Here is a 6,000-nt window from a genome sequence, read left to right as displayed (position 1 = left end):
AATTTCTTTTTAATTGTACTAGAGTAATTCTGCAAGAATGTCCCCTGAGTTGCCTCCTACACCACAGCTGTGTGAGGAATTATCCAGCTCTTTGCTGAAGTAACTCTTTACAAAAATCCATGTAGGTCATTAAAGTGCTAATTTTTTTTATATGAATCTCTGAGTAATGCTCTGATTATCTCTCCATGGGGAATGAAGAACTCAACATGAGATCTATGCCACTCCCTCCTTTTTTCCTGGAGCACTCTCCAGACTGGCTTGGCATAAAGCAGAGAAGCAAATATATGTGACCTGGCCAAGTTTCTAATGAATAGCTCAGCTAAGTCCACTGATTAGACGCATGGCCTTGTACAGTGTGAAAGGGTTTCAGCACCACATAAAGTGGCAGATTATTCCTAAAGAAAGGTGAATACTGTAATTGCCTTTTGGATTTTTTTTAAATACATTTTGCTGAATACAGAAAATGTGCCAGGAAAGAATGTCACTGACAGCAAAAAAAAAAAGGAGAAATGGGAGTTAACTCCCAAGGAAGTCTTACAGCTGTATTTATTTCTGACTATATTATCACTGGACTCTGTGATGATATGCTGCTATCTCAGTCTACAATGGTTTTGATTTGTTTCACTTGTCAAGGTTTTTGAACTTTGAGTCTGAACCTCAAAGAAGATCACTTCTGGGTGGAAAACTCTATTACCAGTTCCTTTTATTCTGGATCAAGCTGTTGCATTTCCCACACAAAGTCTAAACAACTATTTTTCCTGGTATAATACATCCCTTCTATCCTCCAACTGGACAGAGATAGCTATAAAAGATCTCTATTTACTGCATCACCCAAAGGATGCATTGCATAACATGGAACTTGCTAAACTAGAATGGGTCAAGTTTAGCTAATCTGTGTTGCCCTGTGACAAATCCTTATATGGAAGGAGCAAAACCTCCATAATATAACTAACTGTGAAATACTATACCATGCAGGGAAAGTTTCTTCTTGGGCTCTGCTTATAATCAGCCTATGTCCTGAATAATTAGCATTGGTCATCCCTGTAACTTTGTTCCCCAACTAATATAACTGCAGAAGCTATCTTATGCACAAGAGATGCAATTTCGTCCTACAGTAAAAACCCAAGCAAGGACCTCCACAATACTAAAACCCTGCTGTGGGGCTGCCTACATGTGAGAGGGATGCCTCTGAAAATCAGTTCTGGGGGACTTGATCAAGATCACACAGGAAGTCTATGTCTCAGCCTGTAATATAATCTGATTCCCAGCCTGCTGCTTTAATCACAAAACCATCCTTATACTCATAACCATGATTGAACTTTTGCATTTCTCAAGTTTTTCATGGTCAAAGTTGGAATTTTAATATTTTATGAACATAGGAATTTGCAGTTGATTTATTTTATTTTTAAAGACAAAATAAAAAGGGAGGAAATAAATGTGCAAGATGCAGTGATATGATTTTGCACAATTCCATAAATTTTACACTGCATTACTCTATGAGTATGCAAAAACTCTCACTACTTCAAAAGTGTACAGAACAGCAGGTGAGCTCTATATTGTATACATATATATATATTTACAGTCCATGCCAAAAGTTGATTTTACTTGCTTGTAACTTTAACATATGTAAATGTTTTATATCAATTTTTAAATATATAAAATTATTTTAAACATTTCAAACTTCTCTCTATATATTCATTGTACTTATATGCCCCATTAATGCAGTATCTTAGCATCCCATTGAGATCTAGCCACATGTGAAATTAGAAGTTTTTGTCCTTCATCCTACAGTTTTGTATGTGAGTAATTTTACACATGAACTGTCCCATTGATTTCAAGGGGCACTTGTGCATGCTTGCAAGAATGAGACCTTTAAGAGCAGCTATTTTTATGTCCCATATATAAAAAGTCTCATTTTTTAAAAACATGAAGAGTATATATATACTCTTATATATATATATAGAGAGAGAGTATATATATAGAGAGTATATAGAGTATATATATATGTATATGGAGTATACATATATATAGAGAGAGTATATATATATGTATACATATACACATATATATATATATACATATATGTATATACATATACATATACATATATAGAGTATATATATATGTATATATGTATATAGAGTATATAGAGTATATATATATACATATATATATATATGTATATGGAGTATATATATATATATATAGTATATATATGTATACATATACATATATATATATATACATATATGTATATACATATACATATACATATAGAGAGTATATATATATATGTATATAGAGTATATGTATATAGAGTATATAGAGTATATATATAGAGACAGTATATATAGAGAGAGTATATATATACTCTATATATATTTTTTAAAAACATGAAGAGTATATATTTTCCAAAATGGCTGGTGGATATTGCTCAAACTTTCAAAAAACAAAACAAAATAAAAATTTAGTTTGAGAGACATCATAGACAATTTCAGCCCCAAACTAGAATTTTGAGAAAGTTATAAGCAACTGAAAATGGGATTATAGTAAAGGCTAAATTACCATTTCAACTACAGAGCCTTTTCTATAATGAAAACATTCACATATGATGCACATTCCTTATACATTTAACCACTCTGTCTGTTTTGTGTGCCTCCCCATAATGTCACCACTTTTGGTGCCAGAGCCTTCTCCTCTGCAGCTCATTCCATTTGGAACAGCCTTCGGCTGTCTTTCAGCTTCATCAACTCTCTATCTCGTTTCAAATTTCATCTCAAAACTTTTCTCCCTATGCCTCTTAATGTCTTTCTCTCTTTACTATTGTGTAACACAGTGTTTCTCAAAGACCAGTCCATGGACCGGTGCTGGTCCGTGCTAGCTTCCTTACTGGTCCCAGAGATTTCCCTGACACAGTTTAGGAAGGCAGCAAGTGAGACTCTGGTATCAAAGGGCTGAGAAACACTGTAACATATTGCAGATCACATGTATATTACGTAGGTAACTATTTTTATTATTAAATCTATAATTGCTTATGTCCATAAGTGAGGCCTTACCAAATTCACGACTGTGAAAAACGAGTCACAGACCATGAATCCAGCTATTGAAGGGGTGGGGGGTCACAGTATTGCCACCCTTACTTCTGTGCTGCCTTCAGAGCTAGGTAGCCAGAGAGTGGCAGCTGCCAGCCAGGCACCCAGCTCTGAAGGCAGCACTGCCACCAGCAGCAGCTCAGAAATGGGGGTGGCATAGTATGGGGGGTCATCACTTTGGGGGGCCCTGGGCCAGCCTTATGAGTGGGCAATGTGGGCAAGAGCCCAGGATGCCTTGGTGGGGGGGCACCATGCTCATCCCCACACACACAGAGCTAAGGGTCCTTTAACCCCTGAGCACCGTTCCTGGAGCCAGGGAGGGGCAGGGCTGGGGCGCCCCGACCATGGGCTCTGTCCATGCACTGGGCTCCAGCTGCTAGTCCTGGCTGGACTGGGAAGGGACAGGACTTCCTCTTCCCCTGAATGGGTTACACGCACATCCGGGAATTCCTCCCAGCGGCACCACCACAAGCAACAATGCAGAAGTGAGAGTGACAATATCATATCATGCGATGCCACCCTTACTTCTGTGCTGCTGCTGCTGCCTTCAGAGCTGGGCTCCCGGCCAGCTGCCGCTATTCTCTAGCCGCCCAGCTCTGAAGGCAGCACCACCATCAGCAGCAGGGCAGAGGTAAGGGTGGCAATACTGCAACCCCCTTATAATAGCCTTGCAACCCCCCCACAACCTGCTTTTGGGTCAGGACCCCCTCGGTTACCACATCGTGATATTTCAGATTTAAATATCTGAAACCGTGAAATTTAAGATTTTTAAAGTTCCATGACTGTGAAATTTATCAAAATGGACTGTGAATGTGGTAGGGCCCTATCCATAAGGCAATTCATTCATATGGAAGATGCTACATATTATTGTTTATTGTTATTCCCTGGAACTGCATTGCACTGTCACTATTCTTTACCCATACACAGTATTTAACAAGTAAAGATGGCAAGGAACATATTCAGGCAGCATATATGGCAGTTTATAACGTTGATCTGAAGAGCAGCAAAGATTCTTTTGAAAGTAGCTTTTCATTGAGTCATGGTCAAGCTTTTACTCAATTACTCGCTTAATATTAACCTTGACCTCCTCTGTTTATGCCATTTTCCCAGTCCAACTTCCTACTGCTTCCCTATTTTGGGGAAGAGGCGATGGGGGGGAGGGGGAGAGCGGAGGAGAATCATGTCTCTTTAAGAAAAATGCTTCTTTGCTCCTGCCAGCGCCTAGTGGTAATATAGAGCCTCTCTAGTAAGTAACACACTTTACTATCCTCCAGCTTTGGAGCTGCTGCAGTGTGTCTGTGCAGCACTGCAGAATCCCCACCTAGAGAAGGAAAAAACACACACACACGGACATTGGTCAAACAGGAAGCCCAGGGCGACCGTTTGGTAAGTACACTAGCAAATCTTGTATCCATTTCTTAAACAAATATGTAAAAGGTGGGACGGAGGGGGGATGGGAAAGGTTGTTCACACACATTTGAAATAGATTATGCTGCATGCTGTTTTCTGCCGCTCTCCCTGTGTCTCTCAACTGCTGGAGAGACAACTCCCCCTTGTCTGCCCTCAAAGCACTTTTTGCTGTGTTAATCAGCATAAACTTTCATGCAATAAGGAATTTGGGAAGAGGGAGATTTTTTTTTTTAGAGAGAGAAATATCCAGCTTTTTCCTCCGATCGCAGAGCCAAACATGGCAAGTCAAACGACATAATGCCATCATGTGGCTGGCAAAATCTCCATGTCCTAAAGCATCAAAAGGATGTGCTGATTTTTTTCCTTCAATTTTCTGAAATAATCTGGGCGTGAAGGAGAGAATAAAGGGGAGTTGCGCTCTACACCCCCAGATTTTAGGGTCAGCAATCGGAGGGGCGGGGAAGGGGGAGAGAGAGAAGAGAAACTGGGGAAAGATCGGTGTGCCAGGACAAGCCTTATGCTTTCCTCCACCCCCCAAAATACAAGAGGGCTGGGGGAGTTTGCACCATCCTGTGAGGAAGGATGGAGCGAGTAGTGAGTGCTGGGGGAAGGAAGTATGGGTGTGCCGGTGTCTGTGTGAGTGGTAGCTGTGCAATGGGGAGATGGAAAGAGTTGTATATGGAGGAAATGGAGTGCAGTGTGTGTGCATGCTGGGTGTGAGCAATAAAATTGCGAACGTTATTTAGGGCGCAGGGGAGAAATGGATTGGATTTGGGAGAAGGCAGAAAGGTGCCTGGGGACATCATTCGAATTGTGGGCAGGGGCTGGACGGTGCCTGGGTCAAATGGGTTGAATTTGGAGACGGGAAATGAAGTTTGTATAGGGGAAATGAAATTAGATGGGCTGGGGGGATTGATTTAATATACGGAGCTAGAGTGTGAATCGGCGAAATGGAGAGAATTTAAGCGAATTGATGTCAGGGTGAAAGCTGGATTGAGGAACTGAGTTGTGTGTGGGGAAAATGGGATAACAGTGGAGGTTTTAGGGGGCATGGAGTAAGCGCTAGGAATAAAATGGGTTGGGGTAATTGAAGGCGGTGTGCAATGAGGGGTAGGAATTAATTGGGTGGGAGTAACTGCAAGGGTTGCGGGGGGAGGGAGGGTTAGGAATTAACTGGGTGGGGGTAGCTGCAAGGCCAGGGGGAAAGGAGGGGTAGGAATTGACATAGGGGTAATGGAATTAAGTGAGTGGTATGGGTAATGCAGGGGATGGAGAGGCAATAGAGGGGTAGGAATTAACTGGGGGTAGGGCAATGGAGAGGCAAGAATTAATAGGGGCATAGGGGCACTGCAGGGGTGGAGAGGGCCTGGGGGGGCAATGCAGGGGTGGAGGGGTTCAGGCAGTGTAGGGGCTCGGGGGGCAATGCAGGCGTGGAGGGGTTCAGGCAATGCAGGGGCTCGGGGGGCAATGCAGGCGTGGAGGGGTTCAGGCAATGCAG

General features: G+C 41.8%; 1 protein-coding gene across 6 annotated transcripts in view; it reads left to right on the top strand.

The window, feature by feature from the left end:
• Nucleotides 1–4,363: 4,363 nt before the first annotated feature.
• Nucleotides 4,364–6,000, top strand: part of ADD3 (adducin 3) — a 159,473-nt gene continuing 157,836 nt past the window's right edge. For 3 of the 6 annotated variants that reach the window (XM_045025379.1, XM_045025382.1, XM_045025373.1), the window contains exon 1: nucleotides 4,367–4,478. The gene's annotated coding sequence lies outside the window, so the exon portion shown is untranslated. Of the gene's footprint in view, nucleotides 4,479–6,000 lie in introns of all 6 variants that reach the window. The other 3 variants (XM_045025372.1, XM_045025384.1, XM_045025377.1) reach the window with 3 other exon arrangements.

The sequence above is a fragment of the Mauremys mutica genome, chromosome 7, assembly GCF_020497125.1.
Source record: "Mauremys mutica isolate MM-2020 ecotype Southern chromosome 7, ASM2049712v1, whole genome shotgun sequence".
NCBI lineage: Eukaryota > Metazoa > Chordata > Testudines > Geoemydidae > Mauremys > Mauremys mutica.
The sequence above is the reverse complement of the archived record's forward strand: the minus strand, read 5'-3'. Positions and strand labels throughout refer to the sequence as shown.